General features: G+C 50.6%; 1 protein-coding gene and 1 long non-coding RNA gene across 12 annotated transcripts in view; one reads left to right on the top strand and one right to left on the bottom strand.

Annotated features, from left to right (window-relative positions):
* LOC110295900 overlaps nt 1-8,849 on the bottom strand; it is a 46,162-nt gene that overhangs the window by 9,558 nt on the left and 27,755 nt on the right. The window lies entirely within an intron of this gene.
* Nucleotides 215-8,849, top strand: part of Atp2b2 (ATPase plasma membrane Ca2+ transporting 2) — a 301,832-nt gene continuing 293,197 nt past the window's right edge. For all 11 annotated transcript variants that reach the window (XM_029478501.1, XM_029478498.1, XM_029478497.1 and 8 more), the window contains exon 1: nt 215-282. The gene's annotated coding sequence lies outside the window, so the exon portion shown is untranslated. The remainder of the gene's footprint in view (nt 283-8,849) is intronic.

Below are 8,849 nucleotides of genomic sequence, written 5' to 3'. Positions count from 1 at the left end.
GGGGGGGGGGGGGGGGGGGGGGGGGGGGGGGGGGGGGGGGCGCTGTCCGAGCCGAGTTCGGGGAGGGCCCGAGGGGAGCGGGGGAGGAGAGAGCGGGAGGAGGGAGCGGCGGGCGGAGCGCAGTGCAGCGGCGGCGGCGGGAGCTCGGGCGGGCGCGGGGCGCAGAGGCGGCGGCGGCGGCGGGGACGCAGGGCCGGGCCGGGCCGGGCGCGCAGCAGGGGCGGCGGCAGCGGCAGCGGCAGCGGCGGCGGCGGCGGCATCGTCGCCCCGGAGCGGGCGCAGGTGAGGGTCGGCGGGACCGGGCCGGGGCCTCTCTTCCCCGCTGCCCGCACGGTCTCTGCCACCTTTCCCGCGGCTTCTTCCCTGTAGCCTGGGGGACCCAGCGGCCTCGGCTGCAGCCAGAGCTTAGCCAGGGGGCCCCCGGTGTCCGCGGTGTCAGCGGTGACCTTGAGCGGGCACTCGGTGGCGGGCGCGGCGCGGGGAGGGGGCGCGCAAACTTTCCGGAGCTAGGGGCGTTCAGAGCGCGAGGACCCCCATTAGCTTGTCCCCCCCAGATATCACCCGCTTCCTGCACCTGGCTTCCCCCTCAGTATCCGATAGGGCTGTGCTTCCGTAGTCTGGTGCCCCTGCGCCCGGGATGCTATCTGAGCTGTGAACAGGGGCAGGGACAGGCAGCTTCTCTCCCCAAAAGTGGCTTCCCGGTGTGCGAGAGAGCTTTCTACCCTATGCTCTGTGCATCTCAGGCCTCGCCTTTTCTGGGCGCCCTCCATCTGCCCACAGTTCCTCCCCAAGCTCGCATGGGTCCCCCACCTGGTGACAGGAGAGCTCCAAAGCTCGGAAGGCCAGCTGTTTGTCACTAGAACCGCAGTGTGGGTTTTCAGCCCCACTGCACAAGCTGTTTGTGAAAGTGGCCTTGGGCCAGTCTGTCTTTGGCCCTCATAGTGGACCACTGTGTTTCTGGACACCTGGGTTCACCCTGGGCCTGGTCACCCCAGAGAGCCTGGTCACCCCAGAGGAAAAGATATTTTGGCCATAGGGGGTGCCCTTGCTCTAGAAACACAGTCTCTTAGATCATTACCCTTGGAAAAGGGACATAAGGCCCAGAGAGGGTGAGCCAGCTTCAAGGTCACACAGCCAGGAGAAGATGGAGAACTGAGCCTTCTTCTTATCATGATTTATTTGGCTCCTATGAGAGAAGGTTCTGGATCTAGGATGTCCTGCTTCTCATTAGCCCTGGCTCTCTAACAAATCAATCTCTCTCTCTCTCTCTCTCTCTCTCTCTCTCTCTCTCTCTCTCCTTATATGTAATAGTCATTAGGACTATTTTTGCCACAATGCTTAGTACGCCGTCTGTGACCAACCAACCAACCACCCTTGGTAGGATTCCTTTCTGTGCCCAGAACTGGGAATTTAAAAAAAAAAAAAAAAACCTGGCTCCCTCCTTCCACTTCTGGGTTCTAGACTGAGGTGGGCTCTCCCCTGTGTCCTAATGGACAGGTGGGGACAGCGCCTGCTGGGCCTGTGTCTCTTTGTGTCCTGTTCTGTAGAAATGAAGACCCAGCACCCTCACGAGCCTGCTGCTCCCAGTGGGGCTGTGGTCTCCTGCAGCCTCCAAGGAAGAAATCAATACTGATTCCCAACTGGGACAGGAAGTTGGGTGCTGCTGTGGCCAGGGGCGGTGGGGAACACACTCCTGCTCCCCTCTACTAGGCATAGGCTCACTCTTGCATCTAACCTACTCTGCTTACCTCAGAGAGGCTATCCCTCCTCCCTCTCCAGTGGTGCTGGCAGCAAGGTCTCGGCATGGGGTAGGGACTGGGGCTCACTCACTTAATGATTCACGTACACAGCCTTGATCCCTGCCTAAGAAATACTGGAAGTCACTCACAGTTTCCAGCAAGGCACATTCCTGCCAGAAGCCAAGCATGTCTCAGACCTGGAGACATATTCATTCATTTGATTTTATTAACTACATGTTAAGCACTCCTTAGTGTGCCAGGGGCACATTGGTAAATAAAAATAGACCTGGCCTCAGCCAGCTAGGCTGGCTATATAGCTTCTCATTTAAACTGAGACTTTTGAGGATAAACTATAACAGTACCAAGGCCAGGCATAAACCAGGAAGACCCAGTCCCACTGGGACATGGGCTCTCCAGCCTGTGGTATTCACATGCCAGTGTCCAGAGGTAGCCGTTAAATGCTAATGGCTTTGGGTCAGCATCTGGTTTATCCCTCACAAACCCACAAGATTGGCATTACCATATATGTCATATCTATGCAGCTAGTTAGGAGTGGAATTGGAACCTTTCTACTCCTTTAACTGCTCTGCTGTGCTGTGCTTCAGAGATGAGGACTACCAGAGCCTGGGGTACTCACATCTCTCTTATAGACACTAGCAGGTGGCTGCCAGCCAGCAGCACAAAGGCTGTGGTGGATACCGACCTGACCTGGGGTTGGGGGATGATGAGAATAGTAACAGCTACCTTATTAGGGCTATTTTGCATTGGGGCCTGCTTCTGCATAGAGAAGTCAGCGACAGCTTCCTGGAGGAGGGGACCTTTGACCTGGACTTTGATGGGTGAATTAGGAGCTTGACAGACTGTGGAAGTTGGGGGGGGGGGTCTGCAGTGGCAGCATCTCCGCCCCAGATGCTCAGCAGAAACTGTGGGGTATGCAGACTATTTGGAGGCAGCACCCCCAAAGTAGGTCCAGGACAAGACTCAAATCTGGAAGAGCAGAGAGCATCAGAGGTTCAGTCTCATCAGGGCAGGCAATGGCTTATGACATGTTCTGGTTTCAGAAGGACCGGCAAAGGTCCAATAATGCTGTATTTGGGAAACAGAGAGATAGGAGTGGAGACGAGGCTGTATTGAGCAGAGAAAGAAAATCAGCTCAATGGAGTATCCATCCAACAGGGCTTTTCTTTCCCCATGTCTATCCTGTGGCCTGCCTGCAAGGTCACACAGTCAGTGGGTGATATAGGGTCACTGCAGATGAAAGGGGCCTGAATCTGTAGCAGCGCAGAGGTGCCCCCCCCCCCCAAGCAGACTGACCGCCAAGAAGCGAAACACTAAACTAGCAGAGGCCCAGGGCTTTTAGCAAAGTACTTTGAAAATAAGAAACATGAGCATTATAAATTAAGTATTGCCCATTTGTTCAACCCCATACAAACCACTTTAACTCCCCTGCTCTCTGCTAACCTCAGTTGCCGTATGAATCTGAGGCTAATAAAATGCACTTTAGTAATAACTTTTTTTCTTGGAATATTCAAGAATTCTGTCTTGCCTCTGTCCCCTGCTCTCCAGCTACGTCAGCCATGAGCCAAGCAAAGGACTGGGGCTCACTGGGGCCCTGGAGTTAGAAAATCTGAATAAAAATATCTGGGATGTAGGAGAGAATCTGATTTTAAAAAAAAAGAAAGGGGGGAGCAGAGGTAGACGTGTGTGTGTGTGTGTGTGTGTGTGTGTGTGTGTGTGATTAACCTGCTGAGCCATCCAGTCCTACAGTTCTTATCAACTGTAGAGGTCCACTGTTTTGTTTAAATTGGATCCAAATATGTAGCTGCTCCTGAGCAGGGGTAGGGGAGAAATGGGAGGTAGAAAGAAAGGGAAAGACAGATAGGAGAAAGAAAAAAAAAAAAGGAATGTGTTTAAAGCAGCGTTGGAAACAAGGAGGCAGCTCAGTGATGGAACATGTGCTTAGCATGTATGAGGCCCTGGGTACACATAGACACTCACACACACACATACACACCACACACACTCACACACACACACACATGCATGCATTCACACACACATGTATGCATGCACACACATGCACGCACACACAAACACAGGCACACATACCAAATTTAAATATAAAGCTCCTGCCAGGTGTCCCCAGCTGTGTGAGGCATTTCCCCATGTTTATCTATTATCCTCTCATCGATACTCTGGAGCAGGTGACACTACCGCTGGTTGAACTCAGTTCAGGTGTGGTAAGCCAAAAGGTAAGGAGAAGGCTGCTAGTGAACGTCGAGTGTGCAGCTCAAGGTCTCAAGGGGTGGGAGCCCTATGCCAGGCAGGACATCCAAAGAAGTGTCATTGGCCAAGAAGTGGAGCACATCGGTGGGGAACAGGTTTTGCTGTGGTCTGCCTGGGAAGGCAGGTGGGCTTAAGAATTGTCCAGTCAGGGCCATTTCAGTAGGTTTGGGAGTAAAGGGGCTGCTCCTGAGTTCTCTTGCTCCTGGCCCCAGGCTGTAGGGCGAGGGAATCCTGGCTCAGAGAACAGAGTTGCGTTAAGGACGTACAGAGGCATGCAGACTAAGCTAGCTCGTTTACTGTCTCTATGATTGAGCGCCCCTCACAGGGACTGTCTTTCCAGTGAAAGACTCAACAAAGCCCGAAGAAGTAAAAAAACATAAAATATAGAAATCAAAAAATAGCTATTAGGATCTACAGTGACAGATAAGGAAAGTGAGCCTCAGAAGATTTCAGTAAATGCCCAGATACCTGCAAAGAGTGTGCTAGGTAGAAGGCTTGCTAGGTTCCTGGGTTCTAGGAAATGGCAGGTGTTGAGCCCTCACAAATATCATCTCCCACACACATACACTCTTACAACAGTTGGAGGAATGGCAGAAGACAGAAATAGAGCCTCCCAACTCCCCTCCCCCCGACACACCCTCAGATCTACAGGTTAACATGCCTGGATTCAGTCAGCTTTTGATGAGAAATATTCAGGGGAAAAATTATATCTGTACCTGTACTGGTTTTTCTCCTTGTCATTATTCCCTAGACAATACAATGACAACTATTTACATATTATTTGCATATTAGGAGATATTACAGGTGAAGAAGTCTGAAGGGAACAGGAGGATGTGCGGGGTGGGAGGGGAGTCTATGCTAATACTGAGCAGTGTTAGACAATGGCCTTGGGCACCTGCAAATTTCCACACAGTGAACTGTCCTGGGTACCAAGGGACAGCTGTGCCATTTGTCTTCCTGATGGCATAGAAGTGGAGTTAGAGGGCAGGACTGGGACAGGCTGAGGAGAGTCCAGGATTAGCTTTCTGACAGACTCCTTCCCTCCTGAGAAGAGGAAGGACACCCAGTCTCCTTCCCAAGGACCAAAAAGTGAAGACTCTGCCTCCATAGAGCGGACCTAGGAAATGGACTAGAAAGGTCAGCGGGAACTTCAGTGTGGAGTCTCTTTACATAGAAGGATCCCTGGGGAGTGAGCAAGGGGCAGGCGTGTTCTTGCTCACCTGGGAACCCCTTCCTGGGCACAGTATTGTGCCTGGCTAGGCATCTTGCGAAGTGTAAGGATAGGATGCCCATATCTTCTTTCAGAGTCTCAGAGAGCTCTTGGCTCAAGACATAGGAAGCCAAGGAGAAGGCATGATGGGGGTGCAGAGGAGAAGGCATAATGAGGATGTGGGGGTGCACTAAAAAGAAAGCTTTCCTCCTTGCTCCAGCCCCAGCCCAAATGCTATAACTATTGTAGCCTATCACTGAGGTGAGATTCCAGAGCCTGACCCACTTCCTTGTTCAGAAATCAAATGTGGAACTGAATGGGGCTAGTGAGGTGGTCCCTTGAGTAAAGTGCTTGCAGTACAAGCCCAAGGACCTGAGTTCAAGTCCCAGCATCCACATAAAAGTTAGCCTGGTAATGCACATCTCTAAACCCAGTGCTGGGGAGCAGAGGCAGGCACGCACATGTACACACACACACACGCACACACGCACATGCATATGTACACACATGCACACACACACACACACACACATATCCATGGGAGAAAAGAAAAAGTGGCACCATTCCTTTTATTATGTTCAGCTTGATAAAATGACTGTGGAGGTGGCTGGCCATGGCCGAGGCAGAGCAGGTCAGGTTAATGTGTCTCTGTGCACTGGTAGATGTGTACATTCATGCACATCTGTTTCTAGGCTGAACTGTCTTTATGTCATCCAGCCAGGAAGTGATTCAGGTCACTGAGCAGAGTGGCAAGATGATGCCCATGTGCCCATGGGTATTTCTTCTGCATGCAAAGCCAAAATAGACGTTGCCCCACTGTGGCTCTACCTATATCTCCATAGCCAGCATCTTCTGCTCTCTCTGGGGTTCATTTGCATAATCTCACAGGTTCAAGCTCCTGACCCCAGCCCTTTGTTTAACCTTCAGATACTTGACCTCACTGTTTCTGAGTTTACCAAACGAGAGAGCTTTAGGCAGAGACAGTGGCAGAGGTGTGGGGGCTGGGGATCTTGCCTGGAAGAGGACAGTAAACCCCCGAATCTTGTCTCACGTGACTAAGGAAGCATGCCCAAAGAAGGTGGATCCTGGCTGCAATTCCATATGTATTTTTTCCTCTTTTCAAAATAAAAGTAGTTCTGTCTCCCCCTGGCTATAGAGATGTTATGTAATGATTATGTAAAATTCAAATGGTATCAAAAAGTATAAGCAAGAAAGTAAAACTCAGATGAAATGTGGTGGAACAAAGCTCGCTCCTGCTAACCTTCTGTCAAACGTCCTTCCAGATGGTTCTCTGTGGCTGATGAATACTATATTTTTGAGCCTTTTACTTACTAAAAGAGCTTGAACATCTTAGATATCAATAAATACATTCTATCTCATCTTTTCTGGGTGACTCTCCCACCACTTGTTTAATGTGGCTTTTTCCTGGTACCTAGGTTATGTACAGAATATTCTAGCAGAGGTAACACTGTGCTGGGACTCTCATGGACGGTTGGGCACAAATCCAGGCATTCTAAGGATATGGCCACAGAATTGGAGCCAATGAATCTTCCAGAAGTATTTGGGGCAAAAGAAGAGAAGAAAGCCACAGGATTGCTGGGTAGAGAAACTGGCTTAGGGGCCATTTATGAAGGTCTGTAGAAAGAGGGATACATGCTGGGTATAGACTGTGGAGAGTGGGGCGGGCCAGACTTCCAGTGCTATTTCAGAGGAGACATTGTACAAACAAAGGTGGACTTGGTGACAATTTTACTCTCTGGGCAATAGGCAATCAGGTAAACTTTCTCGTATGTGGCCTCCTTTGAACCTTTCTATCACTCTGAAAAGAAGGTCTCTTCCATCCTTGTTCTACAGAAGAATCTAAAAGGTCATTTTCTTCTTTTATCAAAATTTCTCACTCTATAAAACCATCTCATTCTTGTGTCTCAGTGGCAGACACTGGGTCACATGGCCATGACAAAACCAGGTACCACCAAGAGAATGGAGCAGCAAGACCTAAACAGACCACAGTCAGTAGCCACAGGGCCAGACTCCCAACAGGGTCCTGCCAACCAAAAGGGTACAGGGAGAACCTTCTGAGGGACAGTGCCCAGAAACTGTCCACTGTGCACTCACTTGGCCAGAAGTGGTGTGTGGAGAGGGGTTCTTGTGGTCTTCAACGACTACCACAGGGCCAAGGCACATGAGTAAACTCTGAATTCTGGTTGGTTGGTTGGTTGGTTGGTTGGTTGGTTAGTTAGCTGATTGGTTGGTTAGTTAAGTGATTGATTGGTTGGTTGACTGGTTAGCTGGTTGAATAACTGGTTAAAACTAATCATAACCTGTTACTCCTAACTCTGATGTTCAGGAGTCTCTGGGTACCAGAAGAGCTGATGCTATGACAACTGGGGAGGGTAGCTCAGAGTTTTCAGAGAGTGTAGAGACAGTGTTGACCACTGATATGTTGCAATACAAGAGCCCCTGAAGAGCATGGCACTAGTCTTGACTCTAAAGCACACAGGGCCTACTGGGAAGAAGCCATATCTGTAGATGCCAGAGACATTGGAGGTGACCCACAGGTACAGCAGCAGAATTGTGGTGTGGACAAGGTCAATCAGAGAGACTGATGGTGAGAGCACTGGAAGGGAGCTCTCCTCACATGAGGGCTTGTGGTATTCGGGGCACTATGGCTGTCCTGCTGCGCTCTTGGCTTTCCTGTGTCTGTGCAGGGGCATCTTCCACTCTCAGACTATAGATGAGGAAACTGATTCAGAGAGTGAGGTGACTTGCACATCAAGAGCCAGGAAGACACACGCTCTGATTGAGACTATGGCTCTGTTCTGGAAAGATGTGGGAAGTGATGAGCTTGATGGACCCACTCAAGACCAGTGGGTGGTGGACTGTGTGGGTAAAGGGGAGCCTGGAAACTGTCAGGAAAGCCTAGAAAAGGTTTGATGGGAGAGGCGCCTAGAGCAGGATCCAAGCTCGGCTTGAGGAACTGTGGTCATTAGCACTGAACCTCACTTCAAATTTCTGCTGTACCTATTAGGTGTGTGACCCTGGACTTGATACTTACCTTCTCTGGGCTCTAATTTCATCATCTGTAGAAGGATTATGCTTAACCACGGGCTCAGGGCCCAGCACGTCCTACAGATTTAACAAATGGAATAGTTGTTAGCATCATCCAACATTACTGTTTTAAAAACGTGGTCATGAGAGCTGCATGTACTGGGGTCCTGGTCTCCCTTTCAACTTTAGTTATCGCCAGCTTGCTTAGCTCACAGGATGACTTTCCAGCCTCTACCTACCATGGAAGAGTCAGTCTGACCATTGGCTAGCAGTGACACCTGCTCAGGAGTCCATGTTGCATCAGCTAGAAAGGAGAGGGCTGCCATGAGTGAGGGGCTCAGAAACAAATGTGTGAGATCTGAGCCAGCTTTAGAGAAACTAAAGGTAAGGGCAGGGGTGAGAATGGGTAGAAGAATAGCCAGTAGGCAGAGCAGGCTGGGCTCTGGTCAAGACCAGGCAGTGATGACCTGGGTTGAGAAAGCTAGGGGTATCCAGAGGTGATGACCAGGAAACATGGCAGCAAGGCTTGAGAACAACAGAGAGAGAGAGAGAGAGAGAGAGAGAGA

Source organism: Mus caroli, chromosome 6 (genome assembly GCF_900094665.2).
Source record: "Mus caroli chromosome 6, CAROLI_EIJ_v1.1, whole genome shotgun sequence".
NCBI classification, from domain to species: domain Eukaryota; kingdom Metazoa; phylum Chordata; class Mammalia; order Rodentia; family Muridae; genus Mus; species Mus caroli.
This window is presented reverse-complemented; position numbering and strand designations above follow the sequence as displayed.